Raw genomic sequence first — 27,503 nt, forward strand, 5'->3', positions numbered from 1 at the left:
AGGAGATGTTGCAGCTATATTGTTTCTAATTCATACATGAAGTCTAGCTACATTAAGCATCTTTTAGGCATTTCTAATTGTCCTTAAAATGTATCATTACCTATAAACATCATCCTGCAGTGAATATGGAACTGCTGTATTCATGGGATGTGTACCTAAAATGTCATCAAGCTTTCACTTATAAAAGTGTACATATTTAGAATAGATGCTTGTAATTTTGATTCTTGTATCTGTGAGGTTCTCAGAGGCCTTCTGAGTCACTAACAGGAGATCAGAGTCTCCTCTGCTTTCCGTCTTCCTTGGGCATCTAGGGCCCTGCTGTCATGGCCAAGCCGAGCTTTCTCTCTCTGTGTTTCCGCCTCCTTCCTCCTGCACGTGGCCTCCCAAGGATGTCTTCTTCCTGTCACTCTTGCTTGGCAGCTCTTTGTGGGGTGTCCTGCTCCCTGGGAATACCTTCCCTCCTGGGAATCCCTGCCTTGCCCCCTGACCCTTCTTGTCTGTTCTCCAGTGCCTGGGCTGGGACACAGGATTTGCCTCCTTCCCTGCCTCCTGGTTGCCCACTAGTCTGAAAGCTGCCTTTCCCCAGGCTGTGGCTCCAGTTCTGCTTCTGAGGTCAAGGAAGGCTGTGCTTCAAGGCTGCCTCTCCCACCAGCATCTTGTCTGCTTCGTGCCTGTGAGTTCCAACTGCTTCCTCTGTCATCCTCTATTGTCTCAAGTTCTTGGCAGCCCATCCAAGCCAGTGGCTCAGGCTGACTGGGGGCTCTGTTCCAAGACGCTCAACCCAGACCTGGGGAGGAGGAGGAGGGGAGGGGAGCGGAAGGAGGGCAGGCTGCCCAGGAGAACCCTGCAATGGTCAGGTTACGTGGCATCACCTGGACTCCACAGTATTCCATGTGTTCTGCTTTAAGTCCTTTGACAATGCATTAATGGTATACTGTCACCCTTCATCTCCACGTGGTTAGCAGCCTCCCCCACCCGCCCAGTTCTGCATCCGTGAGGGAAGTGTTCAGATACGTCAGTCACACATGCATGAATGAATACATAACACAGTTGCCATTAAAAAACTTCCTTGCCTTCTTTTATTGTGTGACTAATGTGGGCACATAGATCCTTGAAGAATTAAACATACAAAGTTCAGCTCATTCTCGATTGCTTTTCCCAGAACTGTCAGTCCCTCTGGAGTAAAGAGGTCTATCAACTTACCATCGCCTCCTCTGGGGTTTAAAGGACATTTTTACACTTTCATTTACTTCTTTTTCACTTTGTCATTAGTCCCAGGTGTTCCCTCCTGTGGGGGACAGTGGTGGGAAAGCAGCCCAGCCCCTGAGTCCTCTTATTCACAGCACCTGGGTGAGTGTCCTGCGCCTGCTTCCTGTGCAGGACAAGCTCCCGGCTCTGCCCAGCTGTCCTTCCTGGGTCACAGGCCCAAGGCATGCATCACCGCGCTGCTTCCCTCTGCCACACTGTGGCCAGGGAAAAGTATAGCTTTGAAACTTAAGCCGTCACCCCCTGGCTCAGGGAAGGGTACAGGGGCGACTGCTGGTTTCCTGTAGCTCTGAGCCTCTGCTCTGATGAGGCTCCTGGGACTGAGTTGAACCCAGGGCCTTGCACACACTAGCAAGTGGCCTGCTGCTGGCTGCATCCCTGCCCTCATCAGATTTCATTCCCTGCTCAGACACCAGCAGGTACCCTTTGAATCTTGTAGAGTAGATCTGGCATCCTCACAGGGCTTAGAGCAAAGGAGCAGCGCAGTGTATCCCCCGAGAGTCTTCTGAGTTGCTTCTTATGTGGTGCTCAGCTGTCTGTTCCAGAGGAAGAACAGGAGTGCCTTTGTCTTTGGGGAGTGCAGCAGTGTATGTGGCACCGGCGTCAACTTACTCTCAGCACTCAGATCCGGACTGCTGGTGCAGGAGGTTGCACTGCACACACAGAATTCACCTAAAGCAAGTTCTCCACACTCAGCTTTCACTGGACTCACGCTCCATTTCTTTTTAACATTTGTGAAGTGCTTGATATTCACCAGGTGCTGTCTGACCGTCGGGCCCTGGGGCCAGCTCTCCTGCCCCCTGGTTCCCTTCACATCACAGGCAGGACTGCGCAGTTGTTCCTAGACTCAGAGTGACCCACACTTTCGAGCCACATCTTGTAAGCGTTCAGGAAACATTGCACAAGCGCCTGTGGATATCGTCAGCCTGCAGCTCACTTGACACAGACCATAAACATCCCGCTCTGGTGCGTGAAGAACAGGCCGGAGGCCAAGGCTCACTCATCTCAGGGTATCTGTTTCATCTTCACCGTGGAACCGAAGTGTGCCAGTAATGATTCATGGAAGCAGTCATGATGAAGAATGGCTTTGTTTTTGTTGGAAATATTTTAAAGCACACTCATCAAAGTGTGCTTCTTCTTTTTTTTTTTTTTTTTTTTTGTATATTGCCTTCTAAAGTACCCACCCTGAGCCGAAGTCATTACCTTTGGAGCGGCCTCCTCTGTGGCAAGGGGCAGTATGGTATGGCCAGTGCTGCCATTGTGGCCGAGACAGGCCCCGTGAAGCGTTGTGTGCTCAAGTTCAGGTTTACCAACGTAAAGCTCAAGGTACATTTCTGTCCTAGCATTTTAGTTGTTCACAAATATACAGAGCCAGTTTTCATGGGTTTGATTTTGCTAGATGTTAGGAAAAGCTAGTTGGAATTTACAGAGTGACGCGATCCCTCTGTAAGTTGTACTATTGGTTCTGCGGCTGCTGAGGAGGAATGCTCCAGACAGTTGGAGGTGCTCATGTCGCATTATTCTCCTTTCCTTCATCCTGTAGTCTCCTTTTCTTGCCCCAGCAATTCTTAAAAGAGACCAGAAAATGAGGGAAGGAAAGACACAGGCCACTTGCGGTTTTCCCACCTTTCCCCCAGGTTCTCATTAACTTTTCTCCTCCTATACTGCTTGTATTCTATTGCTCTTTTTAAAATTTCCCCTTGCCTCTGCTCCTGCCTGCGATGTTGGTCCCTCTGCTCTTTCCCTGCCTTCCCTCCATCCAAGAGGCACAGTCTCCTCCCGCCTGATGGTCACCCTGCACTCCCGCCACTAATCCTGAGTACATGAGTTTATAAGCATTTTATTCTTAGCCCTAAAATGATTCTTAGCCCTAAAATAATGTCACTGTCACCCACTTACACACAGAAATGCTTGGTTATATGGGAGGGAAGGAGCAACGCACGAACCCTGTCTTCCCCGGGGCCACAGGAGGGCTCCACGCGGGTGGATGCTGCTCACCTGGTTTACGTGGTTGCTGGGCAGCTGTGCGGCACTGAATGTGAGCGAACCCAGGAAAAAGAGAGCTCCCTCAGCAGGTGTTAGGGTGGTTGCTTGGTTTACACAAGAATCGGAAGTGAGTGAATGTCACCATGCAGTAGTTCCGGTTAGATATGAAAAGGAACGGATGCCAAGGGTCTTGCGTGCAGAGGGGACCACTTGTGCAAGAGAACAGGGGTGATTCCCTTGCTTGACCACTCTCGAAGATGCTTTCTGGGAAGAGACACAGAGGCGGGATGCAAGCAGGCTATGCCGCAAACCACAGCGCCTTCCTGTGTTACCTGCAGCCTCTGCTGTCAGGTCTGTGAGTGCGGAAACTTCAAAAGGATCGGGTATTTGCCCAGGAGGTATCTTTGTAGTAACCTCAGTTTTTCTTTTCCAACCCACGTTAACAGTCTCTCCTGTTAGTCTCAAATGTGATGTAAGATGAATTCTGTGCTCAGGCAGAAAGAATGTGATGAGTCCATAGTCCTGCTGTCTCTGGGGAGGGAAGCCGGTCAGAGCCATGGTGTTTACAGCTTTAGAAAGTCTGGCGAAGCACCTCCCCTCCCTGGTAAGCGGAGGTAGTTTAGCCCACTTCAGCCCTTCCAGGGAGAGAACTAGCGGTGTCTCCTGAGATCCTCGCCCTGTTGGAGCTTAGGTCTCTGGGAAGCCAAGCCAGCATCTCCCCTCCCTGTGAGTGGAGGCAGGGTGGCAGCCTGCAGCCCTTCCAGGGGGAGATCTAGCAGTATCTCCTGAGATCCACGCCATGTTGGAGCTTATCTCAATCTCTCCCTTATTCTTTAAAAAAATTATTTAGTTATTTCTTATGTTTGTTTTAATTAAGGGGAAAAATTTTAAAAAATTAGCATATTTTATAGTAACTCTTTTTGATTTCCTATTAACTTGTTTTGAAGTCCTGTAATGCTCCCACGATCTTGTTTTGACTGATTAGACTCTGTTCCATTCTATATGATAGTATCAAGTTTGAGGGTATAGGCAACTACTTTGAAGGCAATAAGATTCACTAAGATGCCCATTCTGGTTTGACTGTTGTCTCCTTTGGAAGTCCTGTAATGTTTACAATGCCTCAGTTTTATTGGTCTTGTTCTCTACTGTTTTGTCCAACTTTATAATATCTAATGAGATAGACTATTCTTTTTAAGGAAACAAGAGACAACTTTGATAACCATTGTTGATAACCTTGTACTCTGTTCTACATCATGTGCTATGTCTATCCTTGGTTTTGACTGACAGCTTTGTTTTCCATATCTGACTTTATTCTCTTCCCCCAAAAAAGTAATAAGAACTAAGGAGTAATAAAATCCAAAACGTGTAAATTTTGTTGTAAAAAAGAGAGGGGAAAAAAAAGAGCTCTAACGGATATAACAGCAAGTGTGTTTAGGGGTGTTAAATAGCTGACTATATTAATGTTTTTGGATCATTGAACACAGTTGTTTGCAGTCTCTCTGTTTGAATGTCCACTTTGTATTCTTTGATACTGTGATTTGAGCAACTATTTCCAAGATGATAATATGTAATCTATTAGCAGGTGATTCCTTACTATTATATTTTTTTTTGTAGTTCTGTATTACGTGTACCCTTACACCGCTTTGTTTTGTTTTGTGTTTTTCTCTTTTTCCTCTTAAATAAAATTAAAAAAAAAAAAAAAAAAAGAAAGAAAGTCTGGCGAGGAGGAGGAGAAGGTTCCTATATCTTACAGCCTAAAATACACATGACAAAATCTCGGTGTTTTGCAAATACCTAATTAGATAGTCTAGAGTGGAGCTCTGAAGGCATTTTACGTCTGAAGATAGCAAAGCTCCTAACTTTTCCTGGAAATCCAGGAGGTGCTGTTTCGGCTGCATAACTAGAAATCAGGAAGTGAAAAATGTCAGGTTATATGTGAGCCAGCAGCTTTTTTGTTCCAGGCCTTATTCTGCCTCGCTGGACAGATAACTTTTTCCTTATAGCTCACTAATAGCTTCATCCTCAAGTTCAGACAGCAAAGTCATTTTGTGCTTGCAGTAATGGTCACACAGCTCTGTGAAAGTACTGAGAGCCATTTAAATGTGCACTTTAAATGGATGAGTTGTATGATATGGGACTGTATCTCAACAATACTATTTTCTTAAAAATCACTGTGGATCGTATGCACACCTGTATCAGCTCTCAGGAGGCTGTGGCAGAAAAATCGTGAGTTAGAGGCCAGACTGGGCCAGATAGAAAGTTAAAGACCAGCTTGGTCTACAGAGCAAGACCCTCTCTCTAAAAAGTCAATATGTAATTGATATGGGAATATAGGTGTTTGGGGTATCTTGGTGGACTTATCCAAAAAAACAAATGTGTTTCATGATTTGCTCAGGAGTAGACATTTTTATGGTGTGGGCAGTGTGTGTTCTGCCCCTCTGTGCTGCTGTGGCCCATGGCCCCAGGGCAGGAGACCCCAACCTGCATCTGCTTGCCCTCTCCCCATCCACCCCATGCAAACCAGGACTGTGGGTTCTGCCCCTGCCCGTCTGTGTGCTTCCATGGTCCAGCTAAAATATTTCAATAATCTACCCCTACGTAGGTATTCGAAGAAAGCTGTTTCATGAAAAAAAGTCTCAGCCTTAGGAAAATTTGGCAATGGTAAATTGTTGCCCAAAAGTCTCTGTCAAATTAGACACAGGAGAAATGAGCCCCACATGAAAGGGGTGGGGGACCGAGAGTGCAGGTGGCTTTGGTCAGGGCTCTTCGGATCTGGCAGGTGTGCTCCAGTACAGGCTAAGGCCACAGCATGCCTGCTGACCTGAGAAAAGACTGCGGACAGTGGGTCTTTGAGTTCCCCCTCCACACTGGAGGAAGACAGAGAGCTCTTTTCACAAGAAAGGTTCTTGCTCTCATGAACCTTAATGAGTAGCCTTTGTGCTGTAGCCTTGGAGAAGAGAGTTTCTACTATAGAATTCGTGAGCAGTAACACAAATTGAAAAGTTTAGTAAAATATGAAGGACTTTAGTTTGACAGGAATGGGCTGAAGTTACTGTATGTGTGTGTGTGTGTGTGTGTGTGTGTGTGTGTGAGAGAGAGAGAGAGAGAGAGAGAGAGAGAGAGAGAGAGAGAGAAAGAGAGACAGAGAGAGAGAAAGGGACAAACAGAAAAAGAGACAGAGACAGAGAACAGAAATTTACTTTTGTTTGATGCTTTAATCCAACAAACACAGACTGACCTTTACAAAGAACCATGTGTTATGCTAAGTTATGGAAGTGTGAACACAAGGATGGCTCCCCTTTGTGTATTTAGTGCCTTTTTAAAAACGATAAGTTTTGACATATACTATACATACAGTGCATTCTGGGGGTGTTGTGTAGGGCTGCTGAGACCCTACTTGATATGAAAGCACAAGTTCCTTCACATTCTTCTTACAGATACCCAGACTGAGTTATGTGTCTCCCCAAAGGAAGCAGCTGCTGTCCTGTGTAGGAGGTGACCACTTTGTGACTGTCTCTGTAGGTTCACCTCCCCTTGGCTTTGCACACAGCCACATCCAGACATCGAGAGGCAAACTTGGCCTCTCAGGCTCTAGTGCCCGCCCTGTTCTGCAGCCCAGACCGAAAGCAGTGCTCAGCGTGGGGCTGGGGTGGAGAATACCTGTGCTGTGTTCTCTCACACGCTTCAGGTTCACAGACTCCAGCTTGGTTGCCTCGTCAGTTCTCAGGGTTGTCAAGAGCTCAGAGTGTATCCCGAGGGTAGGTAAATAAAGGCTGAGGTGTAGTACTGTGCACCTGTGTTACAGTGTACCGCACCACGCTGTGCAGAGGACCCTCGGAGAAGACGAGGACCCTGTGGTCTCACTGGCAGCTGTACTAGCAGGCAGATACATTTTTTTAAGAATGAGTAATGTGATGGTTACTTTGCCGAGACACAATACCCAGGGCCTACAAACTAAAGCAGGAAACTTATTTTGATTCACAGTTTGTAGAGTCTTCAGCCATAGTTCCCTAGCTCAGGGCAGGCGGTACATCAGAGGGGCCTGGCAGAGGAGTGGCTGCTCATGGCTGCAGGTGGAAAGCAGGAGTGGAGGAAGGGACGGGGACAAGGGAGATGGAGCCTTCCAGGCCATGCCACGGTGACCACCTCCTCCCACCGAGTGCCACCTCCCAGCATTACACTTAGCTGTAAACTCGGCAGGGCCACTGCGGTGATGAGCATGGCACCCGTGATCCAGTCCCCTCCTGGAGCCCCACCTTCGAGTACATGAGGCTTTGGGGATGCGGAGATAAAAATCGTAAATATATAGTATGTGGCTTCGTGAGAGATGTAAATGAAAAGAAAAATAAGAAAGAACTTCAGGTCTTCCAGAAATGTCAGCATTGAGCCCAAGCTATTAAGAGTGGCGGACAGGTGTTTGCGCCTGCTGTGTTCCTCCCTGTGTGGTACCGCCTGGATGAGGCTGGGTTGGGAGAGCGTGCGCAGTGCGGGCATCCTGTGTATGTCTGCTGTTCGCAGAAGTGAACTGGTTCTTAAGCCTTTTCATCTCACAACCCCTTTGCACTTTCAAAAATTGTGGAAACCTTCCAAAGATCTTTTGTTTATGTTTTCATTTGTAGCTCATAAGTACCAGATGGGAATTAAAACTGAGAAATTGTATTTTTCACTAAAAACTAGGCCAATTATGTCGTAAGATAAATAACCTTTCGGTGAAAGAGAAGTGTACTTTCAAAAAAAATTTTTGCGGGTGTCATTTTACATCTGCAGCCCTCTTTGGTGTGTGGCTTAGGAGAAGACCGCAGAGCTGCAGGCCGCACACAGCACACTGACGCCCATTCCAGAACTGGAAAGGAAGGGTTGCAGCCGTGCAAGGGCCCAAAGCTCCCAGCTCTGCAGGCCAGTCCAGGAGAATGCCGACTGGCCTGATGAGGATGAGCAGTGGATTTTGTTTTCTCACCACTTTCATGGAAAGCTTAGCACGTCCCTGTAAATAGGAAACTGATTGGTTGAGAATGCAGAGTTTAGAAGCTGTGACTGAGCATGGAGTCCCTTTAGCAAGCTTGTCCTGTGTATCTGAGTGGCAGGGTAGGGAGGACAGGAGACAAGGACAAGAAGACTCACATGCAAGCCCACACTGTTCAAATGGGATATGAAGGAAATTGAAGCTTGAAGCCAGGCATGGTGGCAATGCCTGTACTTCTGGCACTCAGAAGCTGAGCCTGGAGGATTATCACTGTGAATTCAAGCCTACCTGGACTATATCGTGTGTGAGGTCAAAGCCAGCCTGAACTATAGAGTAAGACCCTGTTTCAAAGAAAGAATAAGAAAGAAAGAAAGAAAGAAAGAAAGAAAGAAAGAAAGAAAGAAAGAAAGAACTAACTTTGGAGATCCACTGGTATCTTTAAAAAAGAGTAGAGCCAGGCATGGTAGGTAACACAAGTTTGTAATCTCAGCACTCTGGAGTCTGAGGCAGGAGGATACCCATCAGTTTGAGGCCAGCCTGGACTGCATGAGCAAGTTCAAGGCCAGGCGGCACTACATAGTGAGACGCTGCCTCCAAATAAAACAAAATGAGACAGAGACAGAGAGAATAGATGTTTGTGGTACCAGAAAGTATTGCTGTCCTTTTTAATTAAAGAGCAAACAGTGTTGGGAGACCTTTACTAAGTAAGGAGCACCGTGGATGGGAAGTATAGGGAGATGGCAGTGTCCCTGGCAGCCCCGGTCCCAGAGAGATGGAGGCTGGGAGGGCCACGTGAGCACCGTCTGTTGTACATGACCAACGTCGACGCCATACGTGTTTAACGCGGTGTGAGTAGATCACCTGCCTGTTTAGTCTTCCCAGGATCTGCAGAAGAGAATGGAGAAGTAAATGTTCAGTCCACATGTGAACCTTCTGCTAATGGCATCCCGCTTGGCTTCTGATTTCTCTTTGCTTTTTTCCAGAACACCCGGATCTTTCAAGCTAACCAAAAGGTAAGGCACTTTGGGTCACTTTACCAGGGTAAGCTCACTGGTGTGTGTGTGCCCTTTTAGTGTCTCACCCGCAGCTGCTGCTCTTTCCACCTTCCTCGTCCCTGTTTCTATAAAGGGAAAATAGTCCTGAGATAACTGCTGGAAGAATCGCTGATCTCCAGAAGTGGTCGTGGATCTCAGGGTAGGTGTTTAGCCTCCAAGCTGTTTGCGGCTCATCATCAGCTGTGTTGGTCTCTCCCTGTGTGAGGGCAGAGGTGCTGTTCTGCCAAGGAGACTCGCAGTCCCTCCTCTGGCCGCCCATGTGGTGGGTGCATCCCTGCTACGAGGGAGGTGTGGAAAGGGACCAGGTTTATCTTTCTGTAGAGAAAGCACTGAATGGATAAGAGTTTCCTGGAAAAACAAAGAGCATTGTCTCATCAGGCACAGTTACATGACTGTGAGTCGGATCAGATGCGGTGACCTTACACTTCAGAAAGCCCAAGGGACCCTTGAAACTTAGTTGCCAAAGAAGCTCAGGTGTACCGAGTGTGCCTCAAGAGAGTTACCTTTCACAGCAACATTGCTGCATAAGATTCTTCTTCCATTTAAACACGTCTTCCATGAAAAATAATACTTCTTTTTTAATTGTGGTAAAATAAAATACACTCCATTAATAAATGCTTCTTCCATTAAAAATAACATTTATTGTTAAATTTTGGTAAAATACCACCTGCGAATTGCGTGTCAAGCGTTTCTAAGTGTGCGGCCCTGTGGCCTCACATGCCTTGGGCTGTACAGTGGTCACTGGCAGGATGCTGGTTTGCCCAGAAGAGGGCCTCGCCTCAGGCGAAGCCGAAACTCTGAACCCATACAGTGACTGCCATTCCCACTCCCACAGCCCTGGTGACTGCAGTGCCACCGCGTTTCATAATTCTCGCCCTTCCTGCACAGGAGTGGCAGTTTTATCCTTTTGTGACGCTTTATTTCACTTAGCTTAGTATCTTTAAGGTTTCCATTCGAATTTCCTTCTTCCACTGCACTGTATTACCACATTTTATTTATTAAGATTTTCCTACTTTTGTCGAAAATGAAAAAAGATAAAGGGAAAATACAAGTAAATATGTAGTATTAAGTAAAGGAATTTCAGTTCTTTAGACATAAGGGCTTTCTCAATAGACTCAATTTTTGCATTTTGAAGATTTTTAATGTTTTCCCCTTCGTTTCTAGGTTAGCATTTTTTAGAATTCCTAATTTCTTCTCTTTGGTATATGTACCTATAAGTTTTTCAAAAAAGTCTGTTGATTTCCTTTTCCACCTTAGTCATTAGTAACCTCTTAGTCACAAAATATCTTGTCTTTAACTCTACGAGCACTTCTGTCTTGACTATATAGATAGTTGTGTGACAGTCTGGGTTCCTTGTAGGCAGGGCCTGTGTCTGCCATTTTGTATTCCCATAATGCCTTGCATCCTTGTTACTTCACGCTAATTGCTGGAAGAATAGATTACTTTAAGGAATGAGAGTTCTGGACCCTCTTCTTTGTGTGTGAAATTTCTTGAACTTTAGTCATTCTTTCATTCTTGAGTTCGTGATGCCACAGGAAACACTGTGATTAATAGCATGTTGAAATGCCTACCCTTCAAGGACAGAAAGAATCAGGAGGAGTACTGAAAGAAACAGAAGGATTAAAATGAAGGCAAAGGGCCTTTAGGAAGGGAAGGATAACTACAGGAGCTAAGTATTGCTCCAGTAGAAGGTGGAAGCTAAGACTGCTTGCCTGCAGACGACTTGGGGAACAAAGGGCAGACTACCAGGGTTAGGGTTGGGATGCCAGGAGAATGGTCATCACTGCAGGTTCAGAGCATGCGCAATCTGCGAGCTTGGCTCTGCTCAGAGGGGAGGGGAGAAGTGCTTTCAAAAATACGACAGAGAGTGAGGGGAGAGCATGTAAGCTAAGAAAGTGCTATGGGATGTTCCTGTGACAAAAACAGCCCGTTTGTGACAGGCGCCTCTAATGTCATTTGACTGTGTGCTGGCCCTGCGAGACCCTGAGTTTGTTTGCTTGAACCGTTATTTCTGACCTATATTCAGAGAAACCCAGTGAGAAGGTGGCTGAGAATTGTGTGTGTCTGAGGGACCTCCCATAGCACCCACCCCACACAGCTGCCATGACCGGGCCAGCGTGCAGATGGGGTTTCCCCAGCTCAGATTCACCCGATCGTGAGCACAGGCCATGGCATTCTTAGGAGCTGTTCACCTTGATGTTGTGGCCACTGTCTGCATCTCACAGTGACGTGAACCTGTTCTCTCCGTAGCTCCCTGGCTGGGCTGATGGCTGCGTAGGCAGGGGAAGGGCAGCATGTGTGCCTAGGTGGGCTGTGTGAGTGGCTGCCTGGGGGCTGGCTCCCCCACACCCTGCAACACCTGACGCAATGACACAGCCGTGCATGAGCAGCAGGCTTGCCCCCCTGGAGGCTAGCGCATGCAGGACAGGGTGCAGAACAGGGCTGCAAAATCAAACACATGTTCAAGAGGAAGAGGGGCAGTTATTGAAAGAGGGGTTCAGAGCTGCTGTACACAAAACAAAAGCTCATGATAAGGGTAAATTAAACCACACTATGAAAACTAAGCAATTGGGGACCCAGCGCCCTCTGTTGATAATAGGTTTGTGGGTAAAAATGAAACTGGTTCATTTGAATGATAGTGGGTGCATTTCAGCAACATGTAATGACTAATCTTATAAGCCCAAAGCCATTTCTGTCTCCCCGGGCTGATATTTTAAAGGTCTAAATGTAAAGGACTTGAAAATCTGAAGCCATGAGCACAAAGTCTCAGACGCACTATTGAAGCAGAGGCTTTTATTGCTTCCAAGCCTGCTGCTTTGCCTTACTTCCTGCTTGGTGGAGGGAGAGACAGCCATGGGTGAGTTCTGCAAGCTGAACAGCATAGGCAGCATCGGAGAGCCATGTTTTCAGCACGGTGGGTCACTCTGTTAGTGATTCTGACATGTCTGGAATAATTTCTCCTTAATGAGGTTGTGTGTGTATGTGATACCAGGATTTGAACCCAGGTCTTTCCCACTGAGCTCCACCCCCAGCCCTGTTTACTTTGTATCTTGAGACCAGGTCTCAAATTGCTCAGTTGCTGGGCTGGGCAGGAATTTGGGAATCCCCTGCCTCAGGATCCCAGGCTGTAGGGATTACTGGCATACTCCACCACAACCAGCTTGCCTACCCAAGTTTAGATCCAGAATTTGCAGTCAAGTGAACAGAGTTCAGCTCAGGGTTCTGTGGGTGTGATTTGCCTAGAAATGCGCTGCTTGTGGGTCTAAGAGTCTCTGACTGTGAACTTGGGGGCGCAGACATGTTTCGGGGTTCCTCGCTCCTGGAGGCTGTGGCTCCTAGACAGCACAGCTGGACTATAACCTTGTCCTATCCCTCTCCCAGAAGTGGACACAGCACAGACCAACTCACGGTGGGTGGGGGCAGCAGCACTCTGGGGAGAGTAAGCTACGTTGCCCACATGGCCTGTGATATTGCGGGGCAGGAACAGCTGAGAAAAGAGTCTGGAGCCCCAGCGCAACTCTGTTCTATTTCATTCCCTCATTAGAACTTTAATGAGAAGTAAATATCCCACAAAACAAGACCCACAGAGAGAAGAGAGTGTGAACAAACCAGCAGTCTGTTCTTAGAGACAGAGTGGCTTTTTCACACATTGAGAACCACCAGCTTTATAGGCAACTGCATGGTTTTGCAGAAATAATTGACAAATCTCTGAGTAAGAAACCTACTTGAAATGAACCAGAAATGGACATCACAGCAGCCAGCAGGGCTGGCTTCACTGAGAATTTGAGAGGAGGTTCACTGGGGTTTCTTTTTGCAAATGGGAAGGGAATTAAGAGGTGGCATAGGAGGACTGTGTTCTCTGTGTGTGCCTCTCCCCGGAGGGGTGTGACCCTTAGGCTGCTAACATGTGCTAATAAAAGTAAAAGAAAAAGAAAGATTCAAGGAGCCGAATGCATTTTGAGGCTTCGTCTGCTTCCAAAGGGCACCATGCTCCTGTGAAGGCCTGGAAATGTGCAGATGAGGAGGCATGGCCAGGGCACGGTGGCACGGGAAGTGTGGGGTGCATTGAGCGGTAGGGACCCCAGCAGGCTCGGCAGTGGACAAAGTTCCGGAGGTGAGACAGAGGCTGGACCAGAGTGCAACACCCGGTGGACAGGTGGTCAGTACCCGCGAGTGTCACTTCCTTGGAAACATCTACTGAGTACTTCCTGCAAGGCCCTGTCACCGTGCTAACTTGAGTGGACCAGCGTCCCTACCCTTGTGGGACTCAGTCTATTACTCAGCCTTGTGTGGACATTCTGACTCTCAGTGGCCAATGATGTATGATCTCTGCTGCTTTATCACTAGAAATGAAAATGATCTTGTAATTTCCTTAACAGTTATGTGTGCCCATGTGTATCAGCCATGTGTGTGTGCCTATGTGTGTGCCTGTGGTGTGCTCGTGTGCACGTGTGTGTGCCTGCGTGGGTGTGTGCAGAACTCCATCAACTCATACACTGATGAGCACCTGTGCCAAGTCTAGCTTGTGAGGAATGAAAAGTGGTGCTCATGGGCGGCACAAACCCTACACTGCCTGAGTGGTGTCCTGTGCTCTCTGCTTGCAGCTACGTGGCCCTGCTAGCCGACTGGGCGGTGGTAGTCCGGGCCTGTGCACGGTGCTCATCGTGGTCTGCGCCCTGGTGGGCGTGTTGGTGCCAGAGCTGCCAGACTTCTTGGATCCGCTGCTGGTAAGGAGACCCGGCCTGCAGAGCAGATGTGTTCTCTTTAGCTGCTGCTGCCACCGTGAGCAGAGTATTGTGACGCAGGTCTCAGTCTCTTGTTTAGTATTCCGTTTCTTTTGAAAGCGCCTCCAGCCTTGGGTAAGTATGGGGCTCTTTTTGTAATATAAAGACATGTGAATCTGTATTCTCAGCTTCTTAGGTGGTAAGGGGTATAAGAGTCTTTTATAAACAAATATTGCACTAACTAAAGAAAAAAGGTCAAGGAACCTCCCACCTTCAAAACTCTGGGTATTTTGCTTCTCTGTCCCCGTGGTTAAGCTAAAAAGCAATATATACTGCAGAACCCACATACCATATAAAAATATTTCCATAAAGCTCTGAGACCGAATGTGTTTTCCTCCCAAAAGGAGCTGCAGGAATTTCACTGTTGCTAACGGTGGTCTGTTTTTAAGTAAATGTCCCCCCGGGTTGGAAGTGTGAGAAAAAGTTGCCGAGAGTCCCCCTTTGTGAAACACTGTGACACTGCCTGTGTTTAGGAGATAAAAATAAGTACCCACTGAATGCAGGGCAGCAGCTAGGAAAGTGACCATCTGGTCAGTGTTCTTCCTGCTCCGAGACCTGCGCCTCGCCTGTGTTGTCACAGTGAACAGGTGATCTTTATGTCACTGTGAGTGCACTCAGTCTGGAATGCAGTGTGCTGATGGGAACGTGTGACATTCTGCCTAGGGTTTCAAACCAAGAGGGACAACAATAGGCCAGAGACTGGTCCCATGGAATAACATGGTCAGAAACACCAGATACAAAGCAATGCTGCCAAATTACCCTTTTAAATATGCTAACGAGCAAGCCAAAAGGTAATGATGGTGTATTTTTACATAATCGATATAAATATTGCTTAATGAGTTCTTCTTTAAATGCTGCATGAACACAAAAGGCAAATATAAAATATGCCACTGAAAGTCATTTCCCACAAGTTGCTTACCTTGGTGTTTTAAGGCTGTGCTGTAGGATGAAAGGGGGCGTCTTTTCTTTTCTGAAGTGAGGAGGCAGATGTTGGGTGCTTACACTGACCCTCCCAAGTTGCTGTCAGTTGCTGAACAGCTGGGGGCTTGGCGGCTGTACTGCCCCACACTTGTCGCCCTGAGGTAGCCAGAACTTTATTGAAGTCACATTGTTGCTCTGTTTCAGCCATCGGGATGATTGGTGGTCAGAGGACAATTATGAAAGAGAAAAAAGAGAAGTGGACTAGAACTTCCACAAACACAGCTTTTTCTGTGATGTTCCAAGTGAGTAGTGTCCTGAGAGGGCCCTGTAGCTGCCTCCTGCGCCAGAGCAGAGCAGGGTCACATCTGGCCTCGGGCAGATGCAGGGGCGTGGTAGCCTGCAGACTGACTGTTCCTCTAGGTTGGGCAACCACTGTCTGAATTTACAATAAATATTTACAATAAAAATTTTAAACGTTAGACTTAGCTTTAAGGAAAATATGAATCTAATGAAATTCTTGATCCTGCCCTAACTTTCAAGACATATTTCAAATTCTTTATCTTATTTATTTTTGGATCAAATAAAAGTGTATGTTTTTGTACACATTTTTGGGTTGAAACCTAAAAGAATCTCTGGCATTATGAAAAAAAGTTTGGTTCACTTGAAAAACATGTATTAAGGGCCCAACGAATCACATGCCTCTTTCATCACTGAGCAAAAGAAGAGGAGAAAGGAGCAAGACCAAGGCCCGGGGCCGCGTGTGCACCTCGGTGCCCGGCAGGGGCACAGTGGGCAGGGCAGGCAGGACCACAGCTTGGTTACTGTGCAGCTGCTGGGCTGGGGAGAGGTGCCCAGCGGTGGCGGAAGAACAGACCACTGCTCAGCCGCAGTGATGAGCGGGGGAGCTAACACGAGTGCGTGGTAACGCGAAAGCCCTTCTGGTTTCAGGGTTTGTGGTGGCTGCTGAAGAACTCTTTCATGTTTTCTTTCCTACTAGAACCCAGCAGGACCTCAATGGATCTTTCATCTTTCTCGATCTTGCCAAGTCTCAAGGTCTTTGTTTTGAGCCCTGTTTCACTATGCAGTAATAGAAAGCAGATTCAGCGGGATCATACGTGGACTCCAGAAAACAAACAATCCAGCTTCCTTTTCTGCCTATTAAAGTATGGACAAATGGAACTGCGGGTAGCTGTAGTTGCAGCCACTTTATTTGTCCCAGTGGTAGCCTGTTCTTGCTTTGCCACCATCTGTTGGCTGCTCTCTTAACCGGGAAGAAGCTTAGCAAGTTGGTGAAGTACAGCCTGGAGTGTGTCAGCAGTCAGCACCCACCCTCGCCCCAAGGTGACAGGTTCTTCTGTGACCCAGCCGGGGGTCAGTTCTCTGTGAAAGAGGCATTTGTTTCCAGCAGGCTAACTTGGCTCTCCACATGGTCTGCCAAGGGTGGTAGTGATTTGGTGAAGATGAGCTCAATAAAGAAAATGTCATGATCGTGAGTGGAACATTTCATGATAAAACTTTGCTCATGATTTTACTAGCTTATTTGATTAGCACAGTATAGTAACACAGTCACTTTGTTCCCCCTGCTGAATATTACCTTTTTAATGACTGAGGCAGGAGCAGTCTTATCGAGCACCCATTTTCCATCGTGTCCTCTGATTCTCATGACTGGGCGAAACGGTTGTTGCTGTTAGCCTTTTACAGAGGAAGAAGCAGCTCGGCGAAGTTACAGTTGTGTTCAGTCACCAGATCCTGACAGTGTGGAGGAAATGACACAAGGCCTCTAAATGACCTGAGGGAATATTGTACCTCCCAACCTGCTAGACTTCTGACACACTGAGCTTGTGTCTTCAAAACTGAAGAATGAATTCTAAGCAACAGTGGAGGTTAAGAGTAGGAAATGTTTATCGAGGGGGAGAGACCCAGCCAGCCTGGAGAGGCAGGAGGGACCCCGAGTGGGTTGGTGAGGGCCCCGATTCTCAGGGAAGGCTTTACATAGCACAACCAATGGGCACCAAGTGGGTACAGCTGTGATCAACCAGTAAGATTGTAAGTGGAGCTACCTACGTAACACTGATCCAGTGGTGGAACAAGTCACAGAGCACGTAGCAGAGAAACAACAAAGACATTTTTGGGAAGCAGTGACTCTGGGCTGCTGTCAGACACTGAAGTGACTGATGCCTATCTGGACTTCACTAGACCGAGTGTCATCGCTTACAGCATGCCTGGTCTTTGTCCAGAAACCTGGCTTCCCACGGATGTGCATTGGCCACAGTTGTGACGAGTCTTATCTTTACATTGACTTTCAAGAGCCCAGCCCTGTCTGGCTGCCTAGAATGTTCCTACCCGACTGCTGACTGCAGTAACAGGGCCTGGCTCGGCCACATCAGGGCCCAGACACCACGCTCTTCCTGGTGCTTCCCATGCCCCACCACCAAGGGCAACAGCCTGGGCTCCGGGGCATTGCCTTCAGGCTCTCTTGCACCAGGGGTGTAGACACACTCAGAACACACAGTGCACCCGTGACGCTGGCCGGGCCAGCACTGTGCGCGGCCGGACTCCAGCTTCACTGCTTTCATGTTGATCACGTCCCATCTTCCCTCTCGGCCAGGGAGCGCATCCTGACCATCTTTTTTTTAAGACACAGTGAAATGGTGGTGAACCTGGCCTGGAGAGTGGCAGCAGGCTGTTGGTATCACTGAAAGCTCTGGAAGGTTCGCCCTCATCGCCCTAGTGTGTCACTCTTCGGTTTTGTACAACATAGTGGGACGTGTTGGGGAGTTTAAGAGGGAGGCATTTCAGTTCATCTCCTGTTGAAAATTGTTATGCATCTTTCTTCCTCCTTAACTTTGATCAGAGATGGAGTTGTGAGTGTGTACTGTGGCTCATGGGTGTTCCCGGTAGACAGAGGCTTCATGCTAAGGCGATGCATAGTGTTGCTTCTGTGTAAAGTTTCTCCGGGAATTTATGAAAGGCAGAATTCCTACTGCTAATGAATTGCCATGTAGTCCTAGCAATTGTTCTTGAGGTCTGTGTCTTAAGAATCAGTGACTGATAACTTTTTCTTTTCTTTTTTGTTATCACAGGTGAACGATACTTTACCTCGACAGGAGGGGAGACACTGTGGCATTTACCTGCCATTAAATCCATGTGCAGTATAAACTCCAGGGTATGTAAAAAACCTGAAATCTCTAGACAGATCCGGTGATGTGCTTGGCCATCGCTTCCCAGCTGGCCTGGTGTCTGCCCAGGTGAGAGCCCTGGGGAGCTGAGGCCAGCCCTCTCGGGACAAACACCAGCATAGTGCACCCTGCGTTCCCACCTTCCTTTTCTGTGTCTCCTAGCTCAAGCTGCATCAGGCCTGTTATTTCCTGACAGTTGGAGCAGACGGTGCCTGAGGCCCCGCCCTGGTCATGCACTGACACACTTGATTATTCTCCAGCTAAGCAGGACACAGCAGTGACAGGGCAGCAGAGACGTGTGGTGTTGAGGCGGCTCCAGGGGCTGCCCGGCCATCATGGAGGCCAGATGTTTCCCGGGCTCTTGCTTGTGCATGCCGCAATTGAAGTCAGGCTGCAGTGTACACTCGATAAGTGCTGCTCACACTCAAGCTCAGAGGGCCCCAGGCTCCAGAGCAAGGAGGCTCACTCTGTCCCTGCCACAGGAGCCTCGGCGGATTTGCCAGGGCCTTCTCCTCACTTCCTTTGCCCTTGACATCTCTACCATACTGACAAGCAGTCATGAGGAGCCAGAAGTGGGGTTCTGTAATCTCAGCTCCACCAGAAACCATTTTCCTGTGCCTGTCCTTGTCCTGGTAGAAGCTGGATCTCTGAGGAAAGGATTTGCGTTCAGGGTCTGAGACCCTGGCTGGCCAAGATGACTTGGGTGGACAGTTCAGAGGAGCCCAGAAGTGTGCTTTTGGACTCCTGTTCTAAGGGTGCCGTGGAGCCTGGTTCCTGTCTTCTCCCTGGACTCCCCTGAAACGTCTACTACGCAGGGAGCTTCGCGCTGTGGGAAGGCTGCCAGCAGCAGCTGAACCTGGCATTAAGGGCTGAAGCTTTTTCTCCCTTAACTCTTTTCTCAGCTTCTTAGACTCTAACTTAGCCAGTAGTTTTAAAAGTTAATGTATTGGGCTGGGGATTTAGCTCAGTAGCATAAGCACCTGCCTTGCAAGCACATGGTTGTGAGTTTGATCCCTGGTACTGATTTAAAAAAAAAAAAAAGAAAACCTACCTCTAAAAGTTAATGTATCACTTAAAACCTGGCTGGTTTTTCCCTGTTCTCTCCTCTCTTTCTTTAGCCCACTATTTCAGGGCCACTTCACCCTTACTGCTGTCTGACTAGGGAAGGCAACAAAGGCACATGGTGGCCCCACACACTAAATGATGGCCTGAAACACCCAGTGCGCAACACTAGCGCCAGAAGGACTAGATTCTCAAGAGGTGGCAAGAAATTACGTTCATAGTCTTCATTTTATAAACTTCAAAGGTTTTAAAGGTTTTAGTGAGTCTTTTCCGGAAATATGAAGAATGTGTAACTGCCTTCTACGTGAGGAGAAGCCGGCCTGCCTTTCTCTTTAAGTTCAAGTCACAACACAAGCATCCATTTCTCCATCTCAGCCACACACAGCTAAGCGCCACTGTCCAAGGTCTCTCCCTGTAGTCTGGGCCAGACTGGAACTCACAGCAGTCTTGTCTCGGCCTCCCGAGTGCTGGGATCAGCACTGCACTTTCTGACCTGCGCCCCCCTCTTTGGGGGCAGTAAAGGCTCACATAGTACTGTGCTCACTGCGTCCATCACAGTTACTTATTTTTATCAGATTTACCTGTCACCCATGAGCAGCTTGAGGGCAAGGGTCGCTGTGTCTCCTGTGTCTTGTGGAGGTGGGTGGTGATGTTTCTCTTTGATGCGCAGAGGTGAGCATACAGCCTTCCTGCCGGAAAACACAGACAATTCCTTGAGGCGTGTTCCTTCACACCGCACACGCTGGATCCCGCTCAGGGTAGTCAGAGGTGGCTTTTCTCTGTCCTCATGCCATATCCTGGAGCAGTCCTTGTAAGCTGTCTCTCCAGAGCCCCTGTGGCTCCATTACTGTTGACAGCGGCTGGCAGAGCGCAGTGGGTCAGTATTCAGAGTGCCCAGCTTGTTAGTCTGTGGTCAGAAACATTTAAAACCCCTGCTGTATTGGGAAAGGTCCGTCCAGGATTGCACCTGTGCTTTCTGTTTAACCAGCAACCGTGTTCCTTTGTTTGTGGCACTTCATTACTGCCACAGCCACAGAGAGATGCCTACCAACCAAGCAGCTGAGCTTCTCGCGGCTGCAAGTCATTTACTTCCGTCTGGACTGTGTCAGGCCTCAGGCCGGCAACACCTTCCCTTCCATTCACCAGGCTGGCCCAGGTGCTGGCACATGTGGCCATGGGTACGATTGGGTATCTGCCTACAAACCAGAAAAGTGCCACTCCAGGTTCCCCTGATCCGTTGGGGTTCAGTCCTCGCTCAGGTAAGCATTGTGTGTTCTTTACAAACTCATATGTCAGTTGCCCTGTTTTGTGAATTATTTCTGCTTTAAGAAATATGCTTAGAGGGCTGGGGATTTAGCTCAGCAGCATGAGCACCTGCCTTGCAAGAACGGGGTCATGAGTTCAATTCCCAGTACCAAAAAAAAAAAAAAAAAAAAAAGAAATATGCTTAGAAAGAAAGTCTGGGAAAGGAGTATTTTTTAAAGAAAACAAACGAATGCCCCATCTGCATGAATAAACACCTCTGCAGCCTGTCCTGGCCCCACAGTCCCCTCTCCCACCCCTGAAGCATTTGGCTGGAGGGTTTGGGAGCACAAGTGACTTAGGTTGAGCTGGCAGGCAGCTGGTTCGTGACACCTTCTCCACTTTGAAGAGACAGCACAAATTTCTGGCTGTGCAGCCTAGCTCAGTCAGGGCTGACGGTGCCCAGTCCTCCAGTGAGGGCCTGTGCTCTCCTTGCACTTCGATCTTTCTTCCTGGCCCAGCCCCAGTCAGCAGGGATGAGAGATGAGGGATGAGGGATGAGGGATGAGGGATGAGGGATGAGGGCTGGGGCCCGGCTCCTTCTGCTGTGTTGCTAAGAGGAGGCTCTGGAGTGGGGAAGGTGGTCTTGTCAGCTTGGGGGGGGGGGGCATTCAGACTTCTAGTCATTCAGCAAGGACCAAAAATGACGTTTTACTTTCCAGGCAAAAACAGCCCAGGAAGGGAAACCCTCTCCACTGAGGGTGTTCCCGTGGGGTACAGTGCACACCGAGTCCCATTGCGCCGTCTCCCGGTTACCAGGGGGCTCCAAGAGGGGCTTTCAGCCAGCCTGAAAACTTTTCTAAGAATTTAGAGAAATAATTAAGCACCTATTTATTGTTAGTAATGTTATTTAAAATCAGATAATAATGTTTTAATTTAGAAATCTTTCCACTTTCTACCCAAATTTCAGGGGAAAAATTTAGTCTCAACCTTGGTGTGTCCTGATATTGATGCTTTGGATAGCACTGGGGTCAGTGTGTGTCTAGGATTGAGCTGTAGTCACAGGGGTTTTTACCCAGCAAATGTATCGCTGTGAGTTTGGGTGCTGGCAGATCTGATATCAGGGCCTGTGGGGTGGGGTCTGTGGTGCTGTTTCCTCCAGAGGGGACCACCTGTGCGTCCTTGCATGGTGAAAGGATAACAGGGGCCTTTGGCTCCCTCAGAGGACATTCATCACTGCCCCAGGGGGGCTTAACCTTCCCAGGGCTTAACCTGGGTTTCAGAAACAGAAAAAAGCCCTCAGCCATTTCTGGGAGCAGCACCTTTGTCTCCCGCTGTGTTGGTGGAGATAATGTACCTGGGCCACTGAAAAGTTCATGCCGATAACAAAAGGGACTGGGACAGTTGCTTTCTTATTCCTGTGCCACATAGGCTTCACTGCCTGTCGCAAGGGCTTGAAAAGGCTTCTGTGCCACACAGGTGTTAATTTTATCCTCCAAACTTGCACTGGCTGCCCCTGCTTCACACTTGTGTCTCAATCCACACACTGGTTTGTAGTTCAGACTGGAGTAACTTAGAGCCCTCACTGGGAAATGGTTCAAGGACTCTCACCTGTGTGCAGATTGATACTGGGTATGAGATTGTCACTGTCCCTTGAAGCGGCGGGCACCGCCCCAGCCATGCAGCTTCTAACTGTGTCCTGCATGTCTTCTCTGCAGATCAGGTCTCACCGCCAGTTTGGTGACCTCTGCCAGAGAACCACCGCCGCCTCTTGCTGCCCCAGCTGGATGCTGGGGAACTACATTGCCATTCTGAACAACAGGTCGTCCTGTCAGAGCATCATCGAGCAAGATATGTCTCACACCCTGAAGCTGCTCCGCACCTGTGCCAAGCACTACCAGAATGGCACCCTAGGGCCAGACTGCTGGGATGCCGCTGCCCACAGGAAGGACCAGCTCAAGTGCACCAGTGTGCCACGCAAGTGCACCAAGTACAACACCGTGTACCAGATCCACCACTACCTGTGGACAAGGACTTCATGGCCCTGAAGGTGGCTGACCACCCCACCTCGGTGCTCAGGTACAGCATGTTCTTCTCGCCCACAGAGAAGGGGAAGAGCATGATGAACGTTTACCTGGACAACTTCGAAAACTGGAACTCCTCAGACAGCGTGACGATGGTCACTAGGATCGAGTTCGGCATCAAACACAGCTTGTTTCAGGACTACCTTCTGATGAATACTGTGTATCTGGCCATCGCCATGGGGCTTGTCCTGCTGGTCATGTGTGTCTACACCAAGTCCATGTTTATCACGCTGATGACCATGTTTGCCATCATCAGCTCTTTGATAGTCTCCTATTTTGTCTACCGTGTCATGTTCAGCTTCGAGTTTTTCCTTTTCATGAACCTCGCTGCACTTACCATTCTGGTCAGCATCGGGGCCGATGGTGCATTCGTGCTCTGTGATATGTGGGCCTACACCAAGTGCAACAAGCCCCGTGCTGAGGCTTCGGAGACAGTGAGCACCGCCCTGCAGCACGCTGCCCTCTTCATGTTTATCACCAGCTTCACCACCGCAGGGGCCTTGTATGCCAACTACGTCAGCAAGATCACAGCCATCAGGTGCTTCGGCGTGTACGCGGGCACCGCCTTCCTGGTGAGCTGCATCCTCATGGTCACCTGGCTCCAGGCTGTGGTGGTACTGCATGAGTACTACTTGCTCAACATCTTCAGCTGCTTCCGGAAGCCCCAGCAGCCCAGTACAACGACAAGAGCTGCTGGGCGGAGGCCTCCTGGATGTGCCACAGGCTGCTCCTGGCCATCTCCGAGGCCTCCCAGATTTTCTTTGAGAAAGCTCTGGCCTACAACCTCATTAAGTTCCCCTACTTGGGGCTCTTGTGGTTCCTCGCGCTGACGGTAGGTGGCGCCTACATCATGTGTGTGAACCCCAAGATGAAGCGGCCCTCCCTGGAGCTGTCTGAGTTCCAGGCTTTTGCGAGCCTCACACCCCTTTGAGCACTAAGACGCCTAGTACAGGAAGCTGTTCATGTTCGAGCGGTGCGCCACGGTGAGGAGCTCCACATGCCCATCACCGTGGTCTGGGGCGTGTCCCCTGAGGACAATGGCAACCCGTTGAACCCCAAGAGCAAGGGCAGACTGACACTGGACAGCAGCTTCAACATCGCCAGCCCTGCGTCCCAGGCCTGGGTCCTGCACTTTTGCCAGAAGCTGAGGAACCAGATCTTCTTCCACCAGACAGACGAGCAGGACTTCATCAGCTGCTTCATGGAGACCTTCAAGCAGTGGATGGAGAACCAGGACTGCAACCAGCCGGCCCTGTACCCGTGCTGCAGTCACTGGAGCTTCCCCTACAAGCAGGAGGTCTTCAAGCTGTGCATCAAGCGGGCCATCATGGAGCTGGAGAGGAGCACGGGCTACCACCTGATTGGCGGGACGCCAGGGCCGCGCTTTGACGTGAACGACACCATCCGAGCTATGGTGCTAGAGTTCCCGAGCACTCACCTCTTCATGCTGGCCTATGAGAAGATGCACCAGTGGACTGGTGCAGAAGATACAGCGACGTGGACTCGTGGATCTCCCGGGAGCTGCGTTCTGCCCCTGAGGGCCTCGGCAATGGCTGGTTGGTGAGCAACCTCGAGTTCTACGACCTCCAGGACAGCCTCTCGGGCAGCACATTCATAGCCATGGGCTGTCGGTGGCTGTAGCCTTCAGCATGATGCTGCTGACCACGCGGAATGCTGTCATCAGTCTGTACACCATCATTTCCATCGCAGGCACCATCTTTGTCACCGTGGGCTCCCTGGCCCTGCTGGGCTGGGAACTAAATGTCCTGGAGTCTGTCACCATCTCCGTGGCCGTGGGGCTGTCTGTAGACTTCGCCGTCCACTATGGGGTTGTATACCACCTGGCTCCAGACCCTGATCAAGAGGGCAAGGTCATCTTTTCTCTGAGTCACATGGGCTCAGCCATCCCCTTGGCCGCCCTGACCACCTTTGTGGCTGGGGCCATGATGATGCCATCCACTGTGCTGACCTACATGTAGCTGGGCACCTTCATGATGCTTGTCGTGTGTGTCAGCTGGGCCTTTGCCACCTTCTTCTTCCAGTGTAAGGCACAGGGCTCCTGTGGGCAGATCCCTCTGCCTCAGAAGCTCCTGGGCCCGGTGACCAGGGGCCCAAGCAAAGCCTGCCCCGCACATGCATACCTTCTAGATCCCCAGGTCCAGAAATCGGAAGAGGAATGTGAGTTCTATGAGATGGAACCGCTGGCGTCCCACAGCTGTGCGGCCTCAAACAAGACCAGGCAAGAGGAGACCTACCTCTGTGCTGAGCTGCTGGGCAGCCCGGCATGGGGAGGGGAGGTTGGGGGTGTCCCGGCACACAGCCTGCTCTGGGGAGCATGGCCTGTGCTCCAGGGCTGACTCCAGGGCCGCCCTGCTCCCACCCTGCCCTGAGTCACACCCCACATGCCCCTTCTCCCTCAACCAGCAGTGTCGCTGTCTGAACACCTACAAACTCCTCACTTGCAGCTCACACTCCTGCCAACTGCTCCTGCAGCCACTTGCCCTGCCACAGGTGGCTTCGCCCAGATCCAGAATGGGGTGGTGCCTCTGCAGGTCACACACCCGGCCCCTGAGGGCTTCATGCACCACCGCCCACACCCGCACCCCCACACCTGTCCCTGCCTGCAGGGCTGTAGAAAGCCACCAGGAACACAGAACTCCTCGCCTAGGAACTGCAGCCTCCTCTGGGCTTGCAGGCCCCAGAGGACCCAGGCAAGACCAGCACAGGTGGCATACTGGGCTCCAACACCTGGGTGGCCAGGCAGTCACCACTGGCCTGCAAGGCTGCTAGCTCTAAAAGGCCAGCACACTGCGATGCTGAGAGTAACCAAATGGGTCTCCACTGAGACAGGGAAGTGGGGCTCAGGGAGGGCGGTTCTGGGAGCGGAAGCAGAGTCTCCAATCTGCAGCATCAGAGTGACAGTGTGGAGAGAAGAGCAGCGCGGAGCTTGTCGAAGGCTGGCACGGTCCCAGGCTTGACGCATGTCAATCACAGCGAGCCAGAACTGCTGTTTAACCATCTCCTGGGGGAGGCAGGTCACGGCCTGGCCCTGGCTGTCTGCAGAGCTGTGGCAGAGCTGTGAGAGAGAGGCTCAGCTCCACGGACCACCAGCCACCATGCCCCGCTGCCGCCATGCCTGCTGGTGTGACATATTCAGAACCCGATGGGGAGAGCTTGTTAATAAGAACACTCTAATACACACGGTCTTCAGCTAGAGCAGCGTGTGTTCTTCTAAGTGTGCGCAATCTCCAGGCACAGGGATGGGCGCCCTCCTACTGGCCCAGAGCAGGGCGCTCCCTTTCCACTTGCTGTGAGCCGCCCGTTGCGTGAGTGGAGTGGACAGTCACTGAGTGCTTCTGTTTAAGAAAGTCTAGAAGTTTGCATTTCGACTCCACCTCTTTTTCTGCCCTCCTGCAGCACGAATCCAGACTTAACATTGTAAGGCCCTGGAATTTCCACTTTCCACTTCTCTTGTTTCCTTGCTATCTTGGTTTTGGTTCAGTTGTGGTAACTGAGACGTGGTTTCCCAGTGTATGTGCTAGGAATCACCCTCGTGTTAACAGGCCCCTTCATCTGGGATCCAGGAGCAAACTGTGTCCACATTAACACTCCCGGGGTTTCGTGGTTTGGGCTGAGGCAGGCAGTGCACAGATGAACTGGCACACACCTTTACAGTGCTCTCACCTATTTGCATATGCAGACTCTGCCTGGAGCCAGAGGCGCACTTGGACCTTTAGGACCTTGGGGTCCTTCCCGCATTTCCCAATTGTGCGGTCCTAGCCCAACTGAGTTTTCGTAGGTCAGATGGCCACAAGGCTAGGCATTTTTTGGAACCCTGGAGGGATTTTTATATTCTAACGCAGAAGGGACAGTCATGTCCGATACTCGGTACAGTGCAGGGCATGCATCTCCAGTTGTCTTGTGGCATTTCTGTTAACCGTGTAGGTAACACTTAGTTTTGTGCACTAATAAATGTAAATAAAATAAATGTATGGGGAAAGATAAATAGCAACCATCCATGGCTGAGTACAGATAGAGTCTTGTGCTTTTTGTGTTAGCAATTCCATAACTCCATGTTTTGAAAAAAGAAAAATCAGATGTCTCTCTCCTTCCCTTCACTGTGTAAACCTGACAGCGCACACCCAGGACCAGCTCCCCAAGCAGCCGCGATGGCACAGCCTCCCTGAGTGCCCTTGCCTTGGCGAGAACAGAAAGCCAATGGCTCCATGTCAGCTGGGGTGCGTGGCCCTCTCTGGAGCTGCAGGGCTTGTGGGTGCAGTTCAGTTTGGGGTAAGACATCCTGCAGTTGCCATCCGGGAAGCTGCTCCTCCAAACCTGTGTGATCCTCGATTGGTGCCGGCCTTGAGAGTCGCGCTGTTTATGGAGTAGGAAGCAAAGTACACAGCTCAGCGCTTGGAGAGCAGTGCTGCTGGGCACCTGTGCTCCTTGGGGGACTTTAGCCAACATCTGTAGCCATCAACACATGCACCCTTCACCAGAACCAGAAAAGGAGATCGGTTCTGGACTGGCTTTGTGACCATCACAATGAACAAGAGTTCAACTCTGTGTTCTCAAATCAACTGAGATAGATCTCGACATTCATCTTTTTTTTTTTTTTTTTTTTGTACCAGGGATCAAACTCACCACCTGGAGCTCACCAGGCAGGCGCCTATGCCACCACACCAAATCCCTGGTCTGACATTTATCTTTATAATTTCCTATTTTTCTCATGTAACTTTCTGTAATATTTTACTTGGCAATTCAGTAAGATTCAGAGGTCAGGTTTTGAGGCAGAGTGGCAGCGTGTGTCCCAGCTTACCTGCAATGCCGTGTGATCCCAGGGTCCTGTCCTCAGTGGACGTTTCTAGTTAATAAACTGGACTTTAGCTTAAAAGGGAAAGAGAATTGCTAAATACAGGATTTCTTCTGCCCTTTATTTATGGGATGGAAGACCTCCTAAA

General features: G+C 49.5%; 1 pseudogene; it reads left to right on the forward strand.

The window, feature by feature from the left end:
* Positions 1–3,355: 3,355 nt before the first annotated feature.
* LOC100722349 (protein dispatched homolog 1-like) lies at positions 3,356–27,503 on the forward strand (annotated as a pseudogene).

Source organism: Cavia porcellus, unplaced genomic scaffold, assembly GCF_034190915.1.
Source record: "Cavia porcellus strain 051 isolate PalLab524CR breed Dunkin Hartley unplaced genomic scaffold, mCavPor4.1 scaffold_6, whole genome shotgun sequence".
NCBI lineage: Eukaryota > Metazoa > Chordata > Mammalia > Rodentia > Caviidae > Cavia > Cavia porcellus.